This window comes from Periplaneta americana, chromosome 13, assembly GCF_040183065.1.
Source record: "Periplaneta americana isolate PAMFEO1 chromosome 13, P.americana_PAMFEO1_priV1, whole genome shotgun sequence".
NCBI classification, from domain to species: domain Eukaryota; kingdom Metazoa; phylum Arthropoda; class Insecta; order Blattodea; family Blattidae; genus Periplaneta; species Periplaneta americana.
This window is the reverse complement of record NC_091129.1, coordinates 40,950,489-40,975,615: the sequence shown is the minus strand read 5'-3', so window position 1 is coordinate 40,975,615 and position 25,127 is coordinate 40,950,489. Positions and strand designations below refer to the sequence as shown.

The following is a 25,127-nucleotide window of genomic DNA, read 5'->3' as shown; positions in this document are numbered from 1 at the left end:
TCCAATTTCTACTGAGGATGATTTGAACTTATTTTCTTCATAACAGAATAATAACTCTAATAATAAATCTAGACATTTAAGAAAATGAAATAAACTGACTTTAAATATTTTTTCATGAAATAATCTCTGATTTCCAACAGACTTAAATATACGTATGATTTTTGTACACTTTCCTGTGATGTTAATTACATTAGTGTACTAATAGTGAACTTAGGATCATGAAATCTTTTCTGTATTGCAATAAAACAGTGGAATTTAATTGTAACAAAATATCTTGTATGTTTATGAAAAAAATATTTGGTTGGTCATGTCTAATTCATTTCATATTTCACAGCTCTTTTCCTACCTTCACTTCCTGGCACATCACGTTCTGAAAATCCTGATGATGATGGCTCAAGAACTTTATTCCAAAAAAAATTAATAAATAATTGTAACAGGGATGGTTACATGTCAAACAGTGATATATAACGGAGAGAATTTGTAAATAATTCACGTGGAGTGTAAGTAATTATCGGCGGAAGTCTTGAAATTGTAAGTAATAATACTACTACAGAGGGGAAGGGAAGAGAAATCTTTATTTTCCCGCAATTTTTTGCTTGCTCGTGGTGCTCCTCTGGTAGGTACGAGAAGCTTATTGACAGATTACACTTAATCTAGCTTATGCACCCCTCTCATATACAGGGTGCTTCAAAAATACGGGGCATAATTTCAGGTATGTACTATATTTCCCACATGTAGACAATCAAAATAGTTCATTACAACATGTGTCCGGAAATGCTTCATTTCCGAGTTATGACCTTCACAACATTGAAATTCACCGGAACGTTTTTCTTTCTGCAGGTCGTTGTCATTACAGAAGATGTTCAAAATGTCCACCTCCTGCTTGAATACAGACCTCACATCGATGTCTCATTGACTTGCGAACAAGATCCCAAACTCCAGGAGTATTGCGTATGTCCTCAGAACATGCCACAATTCGATTCCGAAGGGATTCCAAATCAGGCACTGGAGACGAATAAACCAATGATTTTAAATGGCCCCACAAGTAGAAATCGAGGGGGTTCAGATCAGGTGAGCGTGGAGGCCAAGCAATTAGGCCACCTCTACCTATCCATCGATCAGGAAACCTTCGATCCAAGTACCGGCGAGCCGTATGACTGAAGTGTGCAGGAGCGCCATCATGCAAGAAGTGAATGTGTTGACGATTGATCAGTGGAGTGTCTTCTAAAACATGAGGTATGGTGTTTTCCAGGAAGTTTGTTTACGCCTGCCCCGTAAGTCTGTTTACAAGTACATGGGGTCCAACTAATCGATCACCAATGATACCAGCCCACATGTTGAGGGAGAACCGCACCTGGTGATGAGATGGAACAGTTGCACGTGGGTTTTCATACGCCCATACAGTACATGCTGATTGTGGAAATTTGTTATGCCATCTCGTGTGAACTGTGCTTCATCTGTAAATAATACTAAGGCAGGAAAGTTCGGATTTACATCACACTGCTGCAAGAACCACTGACAGATCCTAACTCGTGCAGGGTAATCTGCTGGTGACAGGGCCTGTACATGTTCCGGCGAATTTCAATGTTGTGAAGGCCATAAGTCGGAAATGAAGCATTTCCGGACACATGTTGTAATGAACTATTTTGATTGTCTACATGTGGGAAATACATACCCGAAATTATGCCCCGTATTTTTTAAACACCCTGTATATTCTAAGCCCTCTTGATCCTCTGTGATAGCAATATAACTTTGGTGATATTACGAAAGTTTCACGCTAGTGTACACTCGCGCTAAGCCCTGCATATACGAATCTGTGACAGGTTAGGTTATGTTAGTTTAGGCCATTGTTGTGCCTTGAATATACGAAACTATGCAGGATTTTCAAGTGCTGGCAAAGCCTCGGGATGTTTCTTTTTAGTGGTGTTATTAATGGTCTATTGGTGGCTAGTTTAATGGCTGACATGCAAACTAAGTTGCATTATGGAAAGTGTGTGTTTATTTCATTATTATTTGTTATGCTCCACTATATTTCAGTAATTATTGGATTAATACAAGTTTTGCGTTCTTCACATTACATAGTATTGTGTGTTTTATATTTCTAATTTCCTTTCCTTCACTAGAAGTCACAATGTTTGTACGTCCATGACCACGCACCTATCAATCCAGACGCAATTTAATACATTTCCAAACAATTTCCTTTTCTTCAAATATACCCGTATAAAATCCTCAAGTTTTCAAATCCACCTCCAAAAAAAAATCCCTTAGAAATTCACTTCCAAAATCACAGGAACTAACTCAGCACTAGTTTCGTCAAAAACAGTAACACTGAACTTAAAGCAAAACAAGATCACTTATCGTACAATTTAGGTAAATTTACATGCTAGGTTATCAAAACTTAAAATCGCAGCACCATAAAAACAATTTTTAAAAAATCCAACACTGAGAATAATATGATATAGTACTTGATTACATTCCCCCCCCCCCCACAATTATGATATTAAATCAAACAACAAACCAACATTGTCTTTAGAAACACATTTTTTCACTTTTTACTCCAATCAATTTCCCCAACAATTTCCAAGAATTTCTTTGCAATGTCTTGTCCTTCGCTTTTTATTCTTTTCCCGAACATATATTGGGCCAAGTACTTCACAAACTCTTTGTAGGCTGGTAGTGATGCTTTAACACGCCTCCATGTACTTTCTATTGTGTTCGTATGGGCTCCTGTTTCAGTATTAACGAACTCAATGCTATGGTTTACTGTTAGATGCTGGTAACCACACTTACAAAGGTTTGAATACGGTTTTCAAAAGTCTGATATTATTGTAGATTTAGGATGGATCCAGTTTTCAATCACTTCGATTAGTGTTTTCTCACTCCTATCATGTACTGCTACTAAAAAGCATCTCCCGCTGTCCCTTTCCACTCCTCCAAAACCCACTGCCCTCCCACGAAATGACCTCTGTTATATTTTCGACGACCAAATTTGCTTTCGTCTATTTCTACTACCTTACCATCTCCTACAACTTTTTCGCTGTTTACTTCTACAACTTCATCAATAAATTGCCTCCAGTCTGTAATAGTGTGATCTCCAAAGAAGTATTCCTTTTCAATTTGTGCATTCGTACAACAATTTACAATATCATAGGTTAACAACATTACTTCTTGCATTGTTAATTTACTCTGTGTAAACCACGATCCACATCTTATCGATTTCGTTTTTCCACACTGTTTACCTTGTATTTTTTTTATGGTATCTCCGTATGAGTCCATCTCATTTACTTTTACATTTCTTCAAACTCATCCCAGAATTACATGTTTCGCAGAACATTTCACTCCTAAGTAAACCACAATCACATAAAAAACCATAGAACATATCTGTATACATGGACAAAGCAACTACAAAGTTTCTATTTATAATTCCATAATTTCCATTTCTAGGCTTACATTTTAAGCCAAGAGGGAGAATTTGATACACTTCTTTTTGATATTTAACTATAGCATTCGAAATTGCCGCCATGATTCTGATGAAACTAATTTTCAATAATATTGGTTGGTTGGCAACATAATAAAAACGATATATATTGATAATTTAATTGATCGAAACGCTACTTCCGTTGACCTATTTTTGCGGCTTTGCATATTTTTATATTTAGGGTGGGTCCTATAATGCATCTGTTCCCTATCATTAGACACAGGCATGATTTTATTTCAAGCGAAGATTACGCCCATCCTCAGTTATGGCCTAGGACTGGTATGGAAAGAAGCAAAAATTATCTAAAAACATTAGAAAAGTCATGGCACGTTCCCTGTATGTCTAAATACATATCACCCAGACTCGTCTATGAGTTAGCGAAAAGAACTTTACCCATCGGTAACTTAAGAACCATCCCTATGTTACTCCTACGACCTACGAAGAACTCGCCAAACCTCTTACCAGACAGGCAGAGGAACAAATAGGATATTTAGCCAGGTTTCTACCACACACAAGCCATAACCACAGAACAACAAAATGATGCCACAACAGACAAAGGTGGTCCACACCTGTGCAGTAACGGTCAGCGTGTCTGGCCGCGAAACCAGGTGGCCCGGGTTCGAATCCCAGTCGGGGCAAGTTACCTGGTTCAGGTTTTTTCCGGGGTTTTCCCTGAACCCAATACGAACAAATGCTGGGTAACTTTCGGTGCTGGACCCCGGATTCATTTCACTGGCATTATGACCTTCATTCATTCAGACGCTAAATAACCTGAGATGTTAATACAGCGTCGTAAAGTAACTTAATAAAATTTAAAAAAATTAAAACAGACAAAGGTCAACCTTCATTTTCCTCTTGCCACTGCCAATGGACTCCTAACGAATATTCACACGTTTATCACTGGGATTGTGGCGCTGGAAATCAATTTTTAACACTTTTATCACAGCCACGACACATTTCAATTTTTAATGTTTTCGTTTTTGTGTAGTTTATTTACGCGTTTTAGTTTAATTTATCAGTGATGTCAACCAACATCCCTCTGTCTACTCCATTTGATTTTACTAACACTTCTTCTGTCACTTGTACTTTATGTGATAAATCTTTTACTCATCGAGGCATCAATACCCACATTTCGAGATGTCACACATCAGAAGATTCTTCGCTGAATATTACCCCAGCAGCAGCAGAAAATCCTTACGATATTTCTACACATATTAGTGCTACTAATCAACCTGATGATAATGATTCATCATTACGACAAAATAAAATTGGATGTATTTATTGCAAAAAGTTGTATGATAAAAGGGGTATTCATAAGCACATGAAAGTGGCTCATGGTATACGGTCAACTGCACTTAACATCTGTCCTCATTGTAATAAATTTTTCAAAGGTGTTAAGCAGCATATTGCTAAAGCTCATCCGGAAGAATTTCGTACTAATCTATGTTCTAGTTATAATTCTAATAATCAGAATGTTTCCCTTGATATACCGGAGATACCACTCCCTAATCTCGAGAGTGAGAATGTTTCAGACAAAAATGATGTTCATGGGTTTCAACAAAATTTGGATGAGTGGATTCAAATTTTTCAGAGTAATATGGACGAGGAAAACTTTCAAAAATATACGGAAGATTTCAAAGATTTTCTTGGTACTGCTCATCATTTTCTCCCAGGCCCCAAACACCCCGCCACGCGGTATTATCTAGCACGCAGACGTGGTGACTTCAAAAATAATAATAGACACTATACTGAAACCACAAATCCGCAAAGGAAATCCAAACGAGAAAAGCAAGTCAGACTAGAAAAATACAATTACCAGGTGACACAATTCCTATATTATAACCAAAGAAAGAAAACAGTTCGTCGAATATTTGAACCAAAGAAATGTCCTTTAAGTATTCCGGTAAATGAGATTGAAACTACGTTTAATAATAAATTTAATAATGTAAACCACCATCACTTGGATAATTATCCGAACCATATTACTGAAGTAGACGAAGATAATATTAACAACAAATTTCTGGATACTGTTAGTAAGGAAGAAATTCTTAAAGCTATGCAAGGTATTTCGATTGACACTTCTGCAGGACCAGATAAAATATTGATGCAAACTATTAAATGTGAAAAAGTTGCAGTAATTTTAGCATTAATAGGAACTAAAATGTTATCACACAATTGGGTACCTAATTTTTTTCGGAAAGCTAGAACTGTTCTTATATATAAAGGTGGAGAAAAAAAGGACCCAAATAATTATCGACCTATAACCATTTGTTCAGTAATTCGAAGAGTTTTGGAGAGGTGTCTTTGTTCAAGAATGCAACAATACGTAGAATTTAATGAAAACCAACGAGGATTTGTATCTACTGCTGGTGCACAGATTAATGCCTCTATATTAAATTCAGTTCTTCGTAAGGCCAAAATCGAAAAAGAAGATGTCACCATCTTGTTTCTTGATGTGCATAAAGCTTATGATACTGTTGGACATCGGCATTTGGAATCTGTCATTCACAATTCTGCCCTTCCCCAAAAATTACAGGATTTAATTATAAATTTACAGTGTGGAAATGAAACCCAGATAGAGGTTGGAATCCATAAAACAAAACCCATACCGTTTAAACAAGGGGTTATGCAAGGCGCTCCTCTTTCCCCAATGCTTTTTAATCTCAGCATAGACCACATTTTTGATGAATTATCCGAGCCTAGTGTGGCTGAAGAATTTGGATATGACCTTGTATCGGATTTAAATAATGTAGTAACATTAGGATTTGCGGATGATATTGCATTTGTTGCTAAAAGTACAATTGCTGCATCTGAAATATTTACCATGACAAAACGGTCATTACAGCAGATCGGATTAAGTCTAAATGAATCTAAAACTCAAACCATCGTTATCGAGAAAGGAAAATTAAGTAGTACGACATTGAATCTTGGAGGATCAATTGTTAATAGTATTGATGGAGATGAACGAATCAAATACCTTGGGATTAATTTTTCTGATGAAATTAAGTTTGACATTGCCAAAGTAATCAATAATTTAAATAATAAGATCCAAGCTTTAACATCTACTTATCTTCTGAAACCAGAACAAAAACTCAATGTTTTAAATATGTATATTTGGCCTATACTTGTTTATCCTCTTCAAAATGCTCCCCTTCACCAGCTTTCTGACCGGTTTCTCGAAGATGTGGATAAGTTAATTAAAAGTTCGGTGAAGGAAATTTTATGTTTGCCAGGAGACACGCCCGACGCGATGTTGTACACCGAACGTAAATATAAGGATCTCAGCCTTTTCAAAGCTCAATGGGAAGCATATTTACAGCATCTCAATATTTGCAACACATTATTGAGAACCTCGAATCCTCTTGTCGTTTCTACAAGGAACATAGCAGCAGAAAAGAAAGTATGTTCCAGGAAGTTAAAAATTCCACCTGAAGATCTGGATATAAGTAACATCAATGTCCATAAACTACGACAAAATCTTAGGAAACAAGAGTACGACAAATGGTGTGCGCTTCCATATAAAGGAAAAGGTGTTATTTTATTTCAAGAATATACTCCCGGAAATAAATGGATTTTTTCTAAGGAGGGTCTATCTTCCTCTGAATGGCGGGACGCAATTAAGATGAATGCTAACGTAGCACCAGTGAGAAGTCTTCATGGGAGATCCTTGGACGGTTTCCGTTGCAGATACTGCAACGAGATTGAAACCTTAGCACACGTCCTAGGATCCTGTCAGCATGGAGAACTCCTGAGAAATTCACGCCATCATAACATCCGAAAACTAATAGCACAAGCCCTTAGAAACAAATCCTTCGAGGTCCATGAAGAGGTGCACTGCGTTGCGTCTGAAGGCGGCGGAATTAGAAGAGCGGACATCGTGGCTCTAGACAAGACTAATAGTAAAGGCTTTATACTGGACCCAACTGTTAGATTTGAGATGAGCCAGACCCAACCATCCGAGGTCAACAAAGAAAAACAACAAATTTATGAGCCTACTATTCCGTATTTTCGAGAAAAATATCAGATGGAAGGCACCTGGGAAGTACATGGTTTAATGATCGGAGCGAGGGGCACCATCCCACGATCAACTGTAAACACTATCAAAACATTTGGAATCCATGACATCATTCCAAAAATAATTACTTCAACCATTAAAGGGTCTGTGGCAATTCTGAAAAATCATTCATACGGAATATCATAATACCCCCCCCCCCCTTTTCTATTCGTTAGTGTGTGATTGTTACAAATATATGTACAAATTTATTATTTCTTAAACTTAAGCTCCTAGTTCACATTTAAATTTGGCTCATCTATCTTACTGTAATCATTACTATTCTTATATGTGTGTTATTCTGTGTTTTTGGCAACCCAGGATGCCTGGGCAGACTATTTCTTGAAATAAATTATATATAAGCAATTATCACTACGATGACACAATAATTCTTGCAGATAACACAGAATATGTCCCTCCCACCATGATGATCTACACACTTTCACTTCATTGCCACTAGATGACTCTCGATTTCCACCAGACGATGTAGCAGGGATGCCAATATCAGCAAACGAAACTAATGTGAGAAATGTTACAGCAGGTGTGCTAAACGTGAGGAATGTTACAATAGGTGTGTAGCACATTAGGTTAGGTTAGGTGTGTAAGATTATATGAATGGTTACCACAGTTGGCGATACTGCAATCATTCTCCCACTCCACCTCAAATTACGTCACAATGAAGAAATATGGCCGCCTTCTTCATCCAAGCAGGACGATTTTCCTATATAAGTAAGGAACCTATTTAGGTCGGGTTGGGTGGGACCACAGCTCTCCGAGAGATCACATCGAGTTTCTACTACTCCACACTACAAAACTAAGGTATTTTCAGTGTTTGTTTTTAATTCCCTATACTGGCAATACATGACTGAAACTTCCTTCGAAGTTTAATGTTTGCAGTAAGGGATCAGTAATAAACTTAGGTAATTGTTTCGTTCGGATAAATCGCAATAAAGAGAACGCCAGTAGGGGAAGTTATGCTCACCCACATGAAATTTGCATTCGACATAACACTCACCTATCACGTAGTGTGTTTGATGAGCAAGTAGGGAAGGGGTGGTGGGTGGAGCTTCTACGTTCTGCTTATTGCGGTTTTCCCTTTCGTTCTGTCCCAGATTTATATTATTATTTTTTTTCTTCAAAATCCCCCAATTTTAGGGGGTTTTACAACATGTTGAAAAATAAAATAAAAGCGGAAGACACGAAACATCATGGTAATTATTTTTATATCTGCCAAATTTAGGCCTATGTAGGAATGGCCAAGCGGCTGACCTATGTGACAAGGTTAGTGGGTTAGTTGAGATAAGTGACCTTGTCACATTAGTAGGCTAGTTATGTATCCCCTCGACTAACCCACTATGTGACAAGGTTAGTGGGTTAGTTGAGATATAGGCCTATAAGTGACCTTGTCACATTAGTAGGCTAGTTATATATCCCCTCGACTAACCCACTATGTGACAAGGTTAGTGGGTTAGTTGAGATATAGGCCTATAAGTGACCTTGTCACATTAGTAGGCTAGTTATATATCCCCTTGACTAACCCACTAACCTTGTCACATACCTAAGGCCACTTAGCTGTTCCCGTATAAATTTGGCAGAGAAGTGAATAATTACATCTTTTTTTCTTCCTTGTAATATTGGGACTTCCGTGATTATTTAGGTTAAACTAGCACTGCTCATACCCTGCTTCCCACACCTTCAGCTGTCTCCTCTGCAATACCAACATAACTTTGGTGACATTTCATGCTAGTGTACACTCACGTTATGCCTTGCATGTACGAATTTGTGACAGGTTAGATTAGGTTAGGTTAGTTAAAGTCTTTTGTTTTCCTTGCATATACGAATCTGTGACAGGTTAGATTAGTTTATTATTTACTTTAATGACACCGTGGTTTATCGTATTTGACACATGTTGGAAAGAATGATTCTGTAATTTGCCCTTTCGACATAGTTTGCCACAAGCTTTCCCATTTCGATAAACTATGTTGTTTCATGTCAGGTAGTATTTCGGTTTTTGGAATCTTCTTGTAACAGATTTCCAGTTCACTGTCTTGAGATGCTTATTTCGCTAGTTGGTCAGCAAGTTCATTGCCGCGTGCTTTAATCCAGCTGAATTCTATGATCCAGTTGTCTGAGTTTCGTCCTACATTCTTCTTATGGTTGTTGTTATATTGCAACTGTCTTGTCTGTCTTATCTTTTCTATTATCTTATCTAAAGCCTTCACAATTGCCATCTGTTCAGCTTGGTTATTACACACCTTGCATCAGTCTGAATTTCAGTTTATGTGTAAGTGTTCCATCTGTAAATATTGCGATTCCCGAACCTACTCCTCTCTCACTTTTACTTCCGTCAGTAAATACTTCAAACTTGTGAGTCTTATTTTTATTCACTTCTTTTATTTTGACAATGTCTGCAGGGTGTGACCATTTGTCACACTGAACATCACGGTCAATGTTTTCTTCTCTTGTTGCATTGTATATCTTTGCGAGCTCTTGTTACTCATACCCCATTCCCAATATAGTTGAAACATTAGAAAGTCTCTCTGGTACAAAGTATTTTAGTAAAATTGATCTTTACAGTGGCTTTTGGCAAGTGGAAATCAAAGAAAAGAATAAAGGAAAGACCGCCTTTAGCACCCCACTAGGTTTTTATGAATATAACAGAATGGCATTTGGTTTGGTTGGAGCCCCAAGCACATATAAGAGATTGATGGACGGAGTACTATTCGGCCTAAAGAGAGTATATCCTGTTTTATGTATATTAATTACATCGTCCTGTACAGTTCAACCATAGCAGAGCATGCTGAAAGACTTCGAGAAGGTTTACAAAGATTAAGAGATGCAAACTTAAAGCACACCCTGTGAAGTGTACATTTGCCGTGCACGAAATCGACTATCTCTCTCGGACATGTGGCAGATAGGAATGGCATTCGCCCAGACCAAAGAAAGTACAAGCTGTACAAGAATTTCCGATTCCTAAAGATGTTAAGGAAGTCCGCTCATTTCTTGGTTTAGTTGGTTACTATCGCAGGCACATAGCAGATTTTGCTGAGACTGCAAAACCATTTATCGAACTTACAAGAAAAGATAAACAGTTTGTATGGCTAGAACCACAACAAGAATTCTTTGACATATTGAAAAAAGCCTTGTGCAGTGAACCTACTTTGAAATATCCCGATTTTAAACAACTGATCATTTTAGCGACTGACGCCTCAGGAGTTGCCCTCGGAGCAGTGCTATCTCAAAAGGTTGGTTCGGAAGAGCATCCAGTAGTATACGCCTCTAGAGTTTTGAATAAAGCTGAACGAAATTATAGCACGACAGAAAGGGAATTACTAGCACTTGTATGGGCTACGAAACACTTTCGTTGTTATCTATATGGTCATGAGTTCATAGCCGTGACCAATCACGCAGCTGGTTAATGAGCTCAAAGGAACCAAATTTTAGACTACTTCGTTGGACTTTAAGATTTTCTGAATTTCAATTCCAAGTCCAATACAAGCCTGGTAAACATCACCAAAACGCTGACACTTTATCCCGAATGCACAATGTTTTCGCTATAAAAAGTGAACAGACAGTCAATCACTCAGAAATCTTCAGATGGCAGAACCAAAGTACTTACAATGGGTAGCAGATACCGAAAGATTTAAGTTAGACGAGAACGGTATTCTGTTTTGTTTCGATACAAAGCAGTTGAACTCAGAGCAACGGTTAGTTGTTCCTTGTCCTATGAGAAATTTGATTTTGAATACTTACCATGATACTCCTATTGGTGCACATCAAGGTCAAAAATGTACATCCGAATTGCTTAGGCAACGATTTTACTGTCCGAATATGAAAACTGATATTGAAAATTACATCACGAAATGTGTAACTTGTAATGAGACAAAGATGGGTAGGTACCCTATAGCTCTGTTACAGAACTTTGCTACTTGTTTAAAGCCTTTTCAACTAGAAAGTATGGACATAGTTGGTCCATTTCCCAAAACAACTTCAGGTAACAGATATTTGTCGACTTTTATGGACACTATCACAAAGTATAGCGAAGCAATCCCGATTCCTGATCAGACTGCTGAAACAATTGCTAGAGAATTTGTTACGACGATAGTAGCACGACATGGCACTCCGAAAAAGCTACTTACAGATCAGGGTAGAAACTTTTTGTCTAAATTATTTAAAGAAGTTTGTAAATTGGTACAAATTCAAAAAATATAAACGAGTCTGTATCACCCTATGTCGAATGGCTTAGTGGAATGCAGCCATCAAACATTCACTAACATGTTATCACATTTTATACGTGCAGATCAGAAAGATTAGGACAAATGGATAGCAATAGTCCAGATGGCGTACAGGAGTACACCGCACTCCGTAATGGGATATTCCCCACATTTTTTGCTTCACGGTAGTGAAATGCAACTCCCATTTCCTATCGATATCGTTCCGAAATTTTCGAGAAGTAACATAACCGATGAGCATGTCGAAATTTTAGCAGATAATCTAGAAAAAGCTTACAAGGTAGTAAGAAACCGAACAGCTCCAAGTAAGACTGCACAAACAAAGCAGTACAACAAAGATCCTAGTGTAAAGTTTCGTTGTCTCAAGGTAGGAGACTTTGTATTTCTACACTCTCCAGCAATTAAGAAAGGTGTAACGAAAAAATTGTCGAAACCATGGATTGATCCACTTCAGGTTGTAGAGAAACTGAATGAAGTGAACTATAGAATTAAGTTCAAAGATGGTAGAATATAGGTAGTGCACCTAAACTAGTTGAAACTATGTTCCCCAGAGTCTGAAATTAAAGAAGGCAAGTTTCGTCCCCGGCAAGCAGACGAAAACAGTAGTTTCAGTGAAGCGGAAACCATCGAAATAATTAGAGACGACCCGAAGTCATACGAAACTCCCCGTGAGGAACCAGCAGCAGCGGATAGTGACGACGGATGGTCCTCGGAAGACGATATTTCTCTTAGTCAGTTACGTGTTCCCCAGAGTGATGATTTCAATGAGGAAGATGATGTACCTCTAGCTCAGCCAAGGTGTTACTACAAGCTGCACCGAGAAAGGTAACCGCACAAACTAATGACCTTACTTACTTACTGGCTTTTAAGGAACTCGGAGGTTCAGTGCCGCACTCACATAAGCCCGCCATTGGTCCCTATCCTGAGCAAGATTAATCCAATCTCTACCATCATATCCCACATCCCTCAAATCCATTTTAATATTATCTTCCCATCTACGTCTCGGCCTCCCCAAAGGTCTTTTGCCCTCCGGCCTCCCAACTAACACTCTATATGCATTTCTGGATTCGCCCATTCGTGCTACATGCCCTGCCCATCTCAAACGTCTGGATTTTATGGTCCTAATTATGTCAGGTGAAGTATACAATGCGTGCAGCTCTGTGTTGTGTAACTTTCTCCATTCACCTGTAACTTCATCCTTCTTACCCCAAATATTTTCCTAAGAACCTTATTCTCAAACACCCTTAATATCTGTTCCCCTCTAACAAACTGAGAGTCCAAGTTTCACAACCATACAGAACAACCGGTAATATAACTGTTTTATAAATTCTAACTTTCAGATTTTTTCACAGAAGACTAGATGACAAAAGCTTCTCAACCGAATAATAATAGGGATTTCCCATATTTATTCTTAGTTTAATTTCCTCCCGAGTGTCATTTATATTTGTTACTGTTGCTCCAAGATATTTGAATTTTTCCACCTCTTCGAAGGATAAATCTCCAATCTTTATGTTTCCATTTCGTACAATATTCTGATCACAAGACATAATCATATACTTAGTCTTTTAGGGATTTACTTCCAACCCTATCGCTTTACTTGCTTCAACTAGAATTTCCGCGTTTCCCCTAATCGTTTGTGGATTTTCTCCTAACATATTCACGTCATCCGCATAGACAAGAAGCTGATGTAACCCATTCAATTCCAAACCCTCTCTGTTATCCTGAACTTTCCTAATGCCATATTCTAGAGCGAAGTTAAAAAGTAAAGGTGATAGTGCATCTCCCTGCTTTAGCCCGCAGTGAATTGGAAAAGCATCAGATAGAAACTGGCCTATATGGAATCTGCTGTAAGTTTCACTGAGACATTTTAATTAATCGAACTAGTTTCTTGGGAATACCAGATTCAATAAGAATATTATATAAAACTTCTCTCTTAACCGAGTCATACGCCTTTTTGAAATCTATGAATAACTGATGTACTGTACCCTTATACTCCCATTTTTCCTCCAATATATGTCGAATACAAAAAATCTAATCAATAGTCGATCTATTACGCCTAAAACCACACTGATGATCCCCAATAATTTCATCTACATATGGAGTTAATCTTCTCAAAAGGATATACGACAAAATTTTGTACGACGTCAACAACAGTGACATTCCTCGAAAGTTACTGCAGTTGGTCTTGTCCCCCTTCTTAAAGATAGGTACGATTATGGACTCCTTCTATTGTTCTGGTATAACTTCCTTTTCCCAAATTGCAAGTAAAAGTTTATAAATTTCGCTAGATAATGCGCTTCCACCCTCTTGTATTAATTCTGCTGGAATTTGATCAATACCTGGAGACTTGTACTTTTTTCAGATTTTCTATCGCAATTTCGACTTCAGAAAGTGTGGGTGCCGGTATAAATGGCGCAGCAGTTTGTATTTGAATTTCGTCCCTATCATTTGTATTTGACCTATGTATATTTAGTAGTTGCCCAAAATAGTTTTTTAGTAGATTCAATATTCTGAAATTAAAGGACGAGGAAACTAACCAACGTTGTCAGGTTGAAATTTCAAATAGGTTTGCTGCTTTAGCAACTGCTGACGAAGCTGAGGAAGAGTTAGATGTTAATAGCGTGTGGAACAATATCCGAGATAATATCAAAATTGCAGCTGAGCAGAGCATAGGCTATCATGAAACTAAAACTAATGACCTCACCATGACAAATTCTGATGTGACGTCTGCTTCCTATGTTTCCTCTCGCCAAGAACCCAGATGATGATGATGATGATAGTTCTAACTTAGATAATGAAGAGGTAACTGAACCCAACATAGGACAGAATAGTGATGAAATGTCCTCCCTTAGATATAATTTACATTTCAGACCAACTGATAAGATTATTTCGTTTCAGACTGTACACTCGCTACTACACTCCTGCTCACGATAGTAGTTTGTGATTCAGTAGTTAAAATAAATTAATAAAGTAATGCAGAGAGTAACCGAAATTGAAAGCACTCTTATTGAATTTAGACAATCCATTCATATAACCGCAATGGACAAGCTCCTTACTTTGTCTTCACAAGTGACAGGCAATTTTATGCTCTCATGGAAGAGAATGATCTATCTCAAAGTAGAGATGAAATGTACATGTTATGTCCCCCAGATGTTATTTTTTCAGCCTCTTTGCAATCACATTGTTTAGCAGCTCTATTTTTTTTAAATCCCAGGAAGCAATGAGACTGTGTGACCGACGGCTGGTTGGACCACACATGTGACCTGTATGGTACAGATCGTACCAGAATAATTATTGGGTGTACAGCGTACCAGCTACCGTACGTATGACTAGAAGTTGTCATAACCCAAACGCTACATGACCGTCAACTTCTACACTTATTATCCAAGGGACAGGTAATATTAATATATCTGCAAACTGTCATTTTTATTCTGATCAGTTTAAACTGTTTCCCCATGTTTTTGGAAAACTGTACCCAGTATATGAGCCTAACGATGTTATTGTCCCTGATATAACTTCTGAAATAGTTAATCCAGATCTAAATCTATGTGAACAACATGTCATTACTTAAGAATATGCTTCCAAATATTAAAGATTTTAATAATGATTTGTAATTCCTCTATGATTATAAGAGAAGATTAAAAGTGTAAAATCTAAAGTAGAAGAATCTCCCACACAAGTAAGTGCAAACCCCTGGCTAATTGCTTTAACCATAACAGGAGTTATATTGTGTCTTGCTTGTATGCTACAGACGTACTGACAATGTCCATGTCTTTATGGTGTCCAGTTATATCAGCTCACCCGCAAATAACCAGAGACAGCAGAACCTTTACGAGAAGGACAGAACGAGACTGAGCTTGGCCCAGTGCAAGAAACCAGAACTCCCATCTGTACTGCGAGGAAAGCAGATATATCAACCGATGTCTGCGCTGACCCAGCTTCAACCAACAGAGTCATCGCCGGACCTAGATTTGTCTCCAGGGCCTAGATACTACTCTTCATTATGCAACAGTCATCTCTTCGCCTCAATGAAGAAAATTTGTATTGAAGAAGATTATTCTTTACCGATCATTTTTGTGAATGACATCAATATTCTTGTATCTAACATGTAGCTAAGTGCTAAGTCTCAGATGATGCCACACACATGCCATAACACTGCAGATAAGAGATCTGTAACGTTAAATCAGCATATCACTTTGCATGCAAAAATTCGTAAGTACTATCGAGTTAAATGACAGACACCCTGCAAAGTTATACATTAAAATATCCAGGAACTCAGTTTACATTAAATTATGCCTCGTTACGTAAATGGATTACTCATTTAATGCATAGATACATCAGATTTATTAAATAGCAGCAGTCCTACCGCCATTATGATATCAATGTCATCAATTATATCAATTTCGATCTATTGCTTATGAAAGTCAAAATCTTTGGCACTTCGCCCTCCATAAAGACTTTTCTTGTAATTTGTAATGTGAATGATACAACACTAGCTTACAAGACACAGACGATCCAAATCCTCAATAAGAATGAATGATGGCCTATATAATGGATTAAAATCCTGCAAGCCTGAATGATTCTGAGGGCCACTAGCGAGGAAACTACACCCCGTAAGCCTAAGGGTACGGCCACACGAGCTACATTTGTCGCAGGTTTTCTGCTACAAATGAAGCTGCCATAATTGTCGCAAAATGGGTGGCCACACAGGCGCTACAATTACTGCTAGTTTCTGCGTTAAATGTCGCTACGTGTGGCCACATGACATGCCACACGTAGCGACATTTGTAGCTAGTTCTTTTGCGTTTTGCAGCACTCAACCCTAGTGTAGTGGAAGATTTCTTCCGAGATGGAGTAGGAAGCCAAAGTCACTTTGTGTGTTTTATTAGTGTACATTATTATGGTCACACACAATTGTAATGCGCATGAGAAGAAAATTTATAGCAGTGCCATAAAGTTAACTTTTATTCCTGTGTCGATTTTACAACAGGCAATATTGTTCGTCAGTAACAATCGGAAGTACGGTGTGGGTGAAGGGTTTGCTGAAAGGCTGTAAGAAGATCTAATTTCTCGTGGTTCTGTAGAAGGGTCATTGGGATTGTATGACAGATTAGACATGCTCTTCCCTTTCCAATACACGAATTTCTGAAGCATCTCCAAGTAAAAAGGAGTTTTAAACATGACCCAAAACACAACTCAAAGAGGCAATCTGTTTGTAACATATTTGAGAGATGTCTTGTAAAAGAATTGTGTCTTTTTTTTTTACCAAATGAAGTCACTGTAAAGGGTTTACTGGTACGCTATTGTATAGATTTTATTATTGAAGGAAACCTTCGGTCGAAAATGAAAGAAAAAAATGTGTACTGTCAAAGAACGGTATTTTGAAAAGAGTCTAAGTAAACACATCTATCATAAAAGTTCTCTTTTTCTTGGTTTTGCAGAATTCTTATTGGACGTTGCGGGAATTTAAACTTGACCCTTATATCCCAAAATACAACTCAAAGTGGAAATGTCTTTATAACACAATAATATTTATAAACAATACTGATTTGTGAGGTCTGTCCTGCAAAAGAATTGTACGTTTTTTTTACCAAACAAATTGCTGTGAACGGTTTGCTAGAACGCTTTTGTATACATTTTATTATTGAAGAATTCTTTAGGTCGAAATTGAAAGAAGAAAAATGTATGTACTTTTTAAAGAAAGATATTTTGAAGAGAGTTAAAAAATAGGGAACTTAGCCTGGACTATACATAATCGAAGCAATATTTATTGGCACCGTATTGTTAGTAACAAAATTTGTTATATATATATATATATATATATATATATATATATATATATATATATATATATATATTGGCATCGTATTGTTATAAATCTGTCATGATAATAATTCCCCATCTAAAAGTCAATCTCCCTCTCTACTTCATTCCCTCATAAACACAAGTTAATTCTGTTGTTATGATTACATATACATACTGAGAATTTCAACCATTAAAAAAACGGGTTTTCATTCAAATTTGAGAATGCCTTTCTCCCATTGTAGGCCTACATCTTATCCTATAGAAAACAGAGTTTACGTCCTCTTAAACATGATAGATCACGATTTTCAGATTATTAAATTTCGGGGAGGGGGAAACTGAAAGGTGAATCTTAGGGTATGTTACAGTTTCATGTCTCATAAAGTTTTTTTACCAACAAAAGAAAATTTTAACGCTAAAAGATAAGCGGGGTGGTACAAATTGCGATATCTTATAGCTAATTCGAGAGACAAATTTCACTCCACTCATCAATGTCACTTGTTTTATTTTTAAATACATTAAGCCTGAATAAAATGCCAAGGTGTTGTATGCCTGGCTGCAAATTCAATTACCAGAAAGGAACTTAGTGGCGATATTTACTTTTCCTTCTGGTGAAGTAACAAAAAACAGGAGTAAGATTAAGAAAATAGTATTTAAAATTAGCTTACGCGTGTATCCATACGCTTTTGTAAATTTACATTGCGCTAAATTATTGTAATTCTCTACTGTAAAATGAATAACTTTGATTTGTTATTTCACTCTTTTTAAAGTCTTAATCTGTGTGTCATTTACATGACATTTGATTTTCGCTTTCTATCTCATTCCTAAAAAATTAAAGCATAAACATTCATTTTACACGGTTGTTTGTACTTTTATTACAATGTTTTTGTTTTCCTTTGCATGATATTTATTCTTTATTTATTGTCAGTTAGTAGATACAAGTCTTCTGACATGTATATTCTTTGACTCACTGAGTCTCCTCTGGGAATTAGTAAAGCGGAAATAAATATTAATATAAATTTAAAGTTTAAAAAATATGGACTTCATAATAAAGAAATTCCCAGTAGCTAAAAACAACGTTAATTCGTTTAGGCTGGAAATTATTGGTCACAAATAGACCTCATGTCAGACAGCGCCAAACTTGCTACACTTACTGTTCCGTGTGGCCACTTCCATTTAACTCAATGCTGCCTATAATTCCAGCTACATTTGTCGCAGAAAACTTGCTACAAATGTAGCTCGTGTGGCCGTACCCTAACAGGAAAAGATCTACTAAGACTTGTGTGATAGTCATACTTCACAGGATCCAACATGTCTTGCCATTCATTTGATTAGGAGTAAAAGCACATGCCTATTACGGCATCATCTTTTAAAAAGAAGAGGGCATTGTTGTGCCCAAGGATTATGATACGCAATCATAACTTTGTTATGGCCATAAGCAATACATTTTCACTTTATTTGAAAGTAATGAAATCGTACATTCAGTTTAATCATTGAAGACAGGCGGCAGCTTCCTGTTGCGATTACAGTTGTGCATCTTAGTGAAGTCAGTAAGAAGCAAAGTCCAGTCCTTGAACAAGACAGGAAATGTGTATGTTTGCATTTTAGTGCAAAGCCATTCTTATGCAACAGCTGACATATAACGAAAAATACTCAGATTATGCAGCAATCATTAACAAACCACGTCTCTTGCAAGACTTCTAATTGGTGATCATTTTGAATTCTGATTTTCTATTGGTTCAATCAAAAACAGACATTCAATCGTGAGAGTTCCTTAAATCTGTACTGTTCCAAGTGACAACAGGAAATGCTGATCCGAAATAATGGTTAGGAATCGGAAGTGTGGTGTTCGGTCAATGCAATACCGTCTTCTTAGAAGATTCGCGGGCAAAGTAGCGTCACTCTGTTACATCGCAAGGGCGTGGTTCGAGAACTTATAAAATGGACATGAAACGTCCAAATTGTGATCATTAGTCTTTGGTCAAGACAGCAGTCATGCAGTAGCAGTAGTAACTTCCAGACGTCCAAAAAGAAGGCAGAAAATGGCATCATCTTTGAATAGCACAGGGTTCGCCTTACAGAAACTGTAAGTAAAATTAACTATTCAATTCTCATACTTTACAATAACAGCCATTACGATACTTCAGAAATAATCCTTCCATTTCAATACTCCATATTTATCTGTTCTAATTTGATATTTTGTTAATAAACCTAGTAATAGTGAATAGCTAGAAAGCCTGAGATCACATTCTAAATAAGGAATCCCTCCTATCCATAAGGAGGAAGTACAGTATATAAATCGTCAGAGAGATAGGAAGTGCAATGCAGTGCTAATTCGTTTGTGTTGTCTTGATAAATTTGTTGCTATGCCAAAAAGGGCACAACAAAATATTTTGGTTTTCGTAAGTGGGATATAACTCGCGATTTTCTCAAAGATAAGCCATCCGCCCTGTTCGTGGTGGACAGTACTATGTAGCAGAGTGAGTGGATAGGAATACTTCTCTCTATCTCTATTTATAGGTGTTCATATATTAAGACACTAATAGTAATTCATAGCGTGTCAGCCCATGTAGGGCACCGGCCCTTATGCACTATGTTTTCTCTTTCCCTGCTTTGCACACCTTTCATTGATCCTTGCAGTGATGATGAATGTGAGCTACTGCAAATCAATTTGTCATCCTGTTCCCGTTAATTGAAGTTTTATTTGGGACAGTTTTCTTTGTTAAGAGTTTATCCATTATTTCCATTATCAGTTACAGTGGCCTATGCAGTATTTTGTTAAGGGGAGTCATTATTAAAATTAAGTACAATTTACATTATCGGTATTTAAAATTTTGTGTATTAGTATTATTATTATTATTATTATTATTATTACTATTATTATTATTGTTATAAACTGAGTTTTCACAGGGGGATGTGACACTACAGTCCTGAGAAGAACATAGTCATGCTGTGGCTGCATAGAAACATTTGCCAATGTAAAATTTTCACTAACCATGCGAGAATCTTACCAGACATTTTGCTAAAAAAATTGTAAAATTGAGTTTGTGGTGGTTTAGACACATCAGAGAATCGGGAACGATAATAAGAAGTTTACATTAAAAATATGAACTGTCAAATGCACAAAATATTAAACGGACATTTCACAATAAAGTCAGAACCCAAACGAACAGGTGAATACCACTCTTAAAATGAGTTTAAAGTCGACAATGCACAATATTTAACAACACCTACACTGCGGAACTGTCAAAACTACTTTCTCAATATGTTTCACAAGTTTAATTTCTTATTGTGTCAGCTTCATTTTATTACAAGATCAGTAATAGGTAGTAGATATTCCTATAATAAAGAAAGCATTGTTGCAATTCGAATGTTCCACAGCACCAAAGAACAAAGGCTTTTAATAATACACTCTAAACAAATAAGTAATAACATAAGGTACAGTACTACCCACAGCAAAGAAAGAAAGAGAGTAAGGAAAGAGCCAAAGAAAGACAGTCGGATAATCTGCCAATCGGTTAATAGGGTGACGGGTTCTACTTACTCCAGCACTATTATGTCAATACCAATTTCAAACCTCGTGCTCTATCTAGCATCCACCTTGGCCTCCACTCAGGGTTGCCAAACATAAGAATGCTCTCGCTGTAACTCTGTTTAAGTGTATATTACTGTTGATTACTGGCTTTACCTATGGCATGCAAGCTCCTTCACTTAACTGTGCATTGTACATGTGCTGTGTCACATCCTTCGACTTAAGAGGAATAAACAGTGCAGTTTCCCCTGTTTATGGAGTGTACGGCCAAGTGCAACATAGTTTACTACACATATGGTGGAAAATTGTGCACATATTGTTTGGCAAGGCGTTGCTAAACTTTTTGACCCCACCTTTACTTGCCAGTTATTATCAGTTGTTTTAAAGTTTATGTGAGACCAAAATAAAAACAATTTTCCCGTATGTTAACATGAACAGTTCCTTGAGGGTTATGAATATTTTTAAACCTAAATTGTTCAAAATATTCAGAACAAAAAGATGTGGACTGGGTGTAAATGTCATTGGCTTTAAAGCTTAAGTAGCCACCTAAGCATTCTGCAATATATTTTGGGTCCTATCAGCAGCGTAGATGCTGAAAGATTTTTCAGTAAATACAATTTAATGTAGGAAGTAATAAGACAACACGAATGATGGAAGAAAATGTACAGGCGTGTTCCTTCTATGATTTCTTTGTTACGAATTCATTAACATGATTAACAGGGTCATAAATTAAATTAGTACCTCTATGTAAGTATTATTTTAATCCCCAATATTTTCAAAAGACATGACCAATCCTCCTATATTGACGTAGAGTCCATGTCTTCCTTCAAAACGCCACAGAACGCAAAATGACGAATGTATGAAAGCTACAAAATGCTAAATGTTAAAATCAAAATGCTAAATTTCTAAAAATCATAACCCCTAACAATGTAGTCTTTGTAGTTTTGTATAAGAGAGTTAATTACTTACAGGCTTTAGCAGTGGATAATCTTCAGAAGCCTCTCTGATGCTCGGAAGGCTGAAGATTCATCTGTGAAAGAAAAGAAACCAGTAATTATTATGTTCAAAAATTTGTCACTGGATTATATATTCTACTGCATTTATTAATAATTTTAATACACACTAAGATTTAGTAGCCAATTCGGTATTACTGAGCACAGTTACATTCAATACCCAAGAACTATTCCATTTGCTTAAAGTGCCAGCCATATACTGAAATGGTGTCTTCTAGGAAATAGCTGGTTGAAACAATATTACTAATTTCAAATCTCCAAAATGTTCAACACAGAAAACACCTGATAAACACAAGCTAGATATTTTGATAACTAGTCAATACAGAAGTATACAGGCCAAAAGGGGATGCGAACCCATGCTGCGCTCCTGGCTGTCCATGACAGTGAAGATCGAGAGTTTGTCCCTGGATGTGAAGGAGCTGAATGAATTGAAAGAGAGGCAAATGGGAAGAGAAACTTTAAAAGGTTCCTTGCAAGGGAGTTTGGGGCTGAGAAAAACTGAGGCCACTTGTCTCATTTCGGGTTTTGCTGCTCCACTGAAGGAGCTCTAGAAAATTTTGAAGGGAAAAAAGCCAAAAATGGACGTAACCTAATAACTACCACGTAATGGGGGGAGAGAGAGAGAGGAAGAGGAGGCATTCAACAAACTGTAGTTACTTCCTTTATTTGCGTGGTGTTTGTGGGCCAACCTGCATTGCAGGCCCTAACATTACGCCCCTGAAAAACTAGAAAGGTATTGAAACTTCAGTGGCTTCTAAGCGTCACCATGGCAACTGCTCAAACTAGCCAATCAGAGACCATGTCAATAGGCCAACGTTGCCGACTGTTTCACAGCGAGCACATGCTTTGTTTGGAAGTGTTGAATCTTCGTTGCTGTGTTACAGCAAGTATTGGTGTTCTGTTGTTGCTATTGTTTTCGTAGATGTTTTGTTGTTGATGAAGATAGGCTTAGTTTGAGTTTAGTTGTGAGTGTATTTGTAACGCGATTTATAGTGTCCGTGTGTTTCACTCATACCATGTCGCAAGGCAGATGGTGGCACAAAACGAGCCACAGGCTCAGATGGAACAAGGAGTGCTGCAAGGGACAGCAAGAAGAAACGGAAAAGACGCTTCTCTTCCAAGTCAGGCGAGAGAAATGGTTTGTAATGTGCGGGACTATTTCGAGAAAGAAGAGACAATGGCAGGCCTCTTATTCCAGTACAACAGGTGGTAAATAGTACTGCAGAGGCTCTCAAAATAGGAAAGAACACCATCGTTAAAACAGGAAAGGAAAATTTTAAAATGAATGAGCAAGAAAATGGACCTTCCTAACTTGAAACCCTGGGAAAGAAAAGAAAAGTAGAGCGGGTGACAAATTTAGATGCCTTTCAGGAGAAGCAATCTGGCGGCATGTATATTTATAATACTGACGGGAGGAGCATCCTACGTTAAAAGAAGTTGCAAACTTCACTTCGAGATGCAGATCTTTTCCACAGCAGAGTTTCTTCTCTGCACACTGTCTTAAAGAATTTAGGTTTCAAGTATAAAAAATCAATGGTCGTAAGATATTAATGGAGAGAAATTATCGCTTACATATTAGCCTATGTATCATATTCACATTCATTCATGTTTATTATTATTATTATTATTATTATTATTATTATTATTATTATTAGTCCGGTCTAAGACTACCGTATGATACAAATTTGTGAGTTCACAATTTCGTGTCAGCTGCTTAGTTCCGACACGGCAGACAGGTGGCGCAAAGAGCCACACTGCACTACTGCACAACTTCACAATGTCGCGTCGCTCCCTTTCTGCGTCTGCGAGAGAGAACTGTCAATATCTTTCTAGTTTTGTATAGACTGTAGTTGCAACATGAAACATATGGTCTCTTCTCCTTAGTTGCAACTTACTGCATGAAATGTAAAGTCTCTTCTCCCTAGTTGTGACTTATTGCTAGAGCCCTGAATTTTACATGCTAAAAGTTAATATTGTTCCTCACTATAGCTCATAAATATAGACGCCACGCCCCCACTTCTTTGACATGTCATTCAGTATTTTCCTTCGGTACCGCTAAAGGTCTCTAATCCTCTTAACCACCATTTACAAACTAGCGCACGATTTATCATTGCCATGCCTCCACTTCTTTGAGATGCCATTCTTGTCATTCAGTATTTTCCCTTTGGTATCGTTGAAGGTCTTTAATCCTCTTATCCACCACTTACAAATTACCGCACGGTTCACAAGATCCATTGCTCAGTCCTTCTGGCTCTGTTGTCTATTATTACATATCGGACTCTTGTGAACTAAGCTTAAAACCCTCCTCACGGACACTACTTCTATTCATCTACACTCAGTGTCAAATTAAAGCTGAAAGTCCATAGTGTATGATGAATTTAATATTTTCCCTTTAATAGTTACTAGTTTTGTCTGAAAGACCATTAAAATTCTTACTTCCTATTCCAGCAATTGGTGAAATTTTTCCATCCACATTACATACATTCTTATGAAACAGTACAGTCCATGAAACCACATTTCCAAAGCGAGTTAAGTATGCAAAAATTATCTGAAATATGAAAAAAATTACAGCCCATAACAGAAAAAATTAAAAAGATATAAAAAAAATTATTTACACTAACAAGGGAAACTTTACATCACACCCCTTTCACATTTTATTGGAACACAGCTCATTTTGAAGCTCGTGAAAATGAGAATAAGGAACGACCTTGCAAGTATGCCGAAGTTGCTTCTAAAGGGCGTAAATCCTAGTTGAGAGTCACTGCATGCCAATTAGTATACTTTATAATTATATCATCATTCACGTAGCTCAACCATTAGTGACGTGCCTTTCGAGTAAAAGTTATCGGTTCAATTCCCGGCTACTTTTTATTATTTTGACATTTTAAAACAAAAGCATGTAGAGGACTGGACTTATGAATACCGGTGCTTGGATGTGAGGATTATGACGTTGAAACTTTTGAAAATATGAAGAATATATATGCTTTGACAGAGCACAAGGAAAAAATCTGGAATTTAT

The 25,127-nt window shown here is 37.2% G+C and overlaps 1 long non-coding RNA gene across 1 annotated transcript in view; it reads right to left on the bottom strand.

Moving 5' to 3' along the window:
* The window catches only part of LOC138711820 (uncharacterized), a 67,124-nt gene that overhangs the window by 27,657 nt on the left and 14,340 nt on the right, over nucleotides 1–25,127 (bottom strand). Inside the window, exon 2 of the long non-coding RNA XR_011335481.1 lies at nucleotides 22,065–22,125. This is a non-coding gene — a long non-coding RNA (uncharacterized lncRNA). The remainder of the gene's footprint in view (nucleotides 1–22,064; nucleotides 22,126–25,127) is intronic.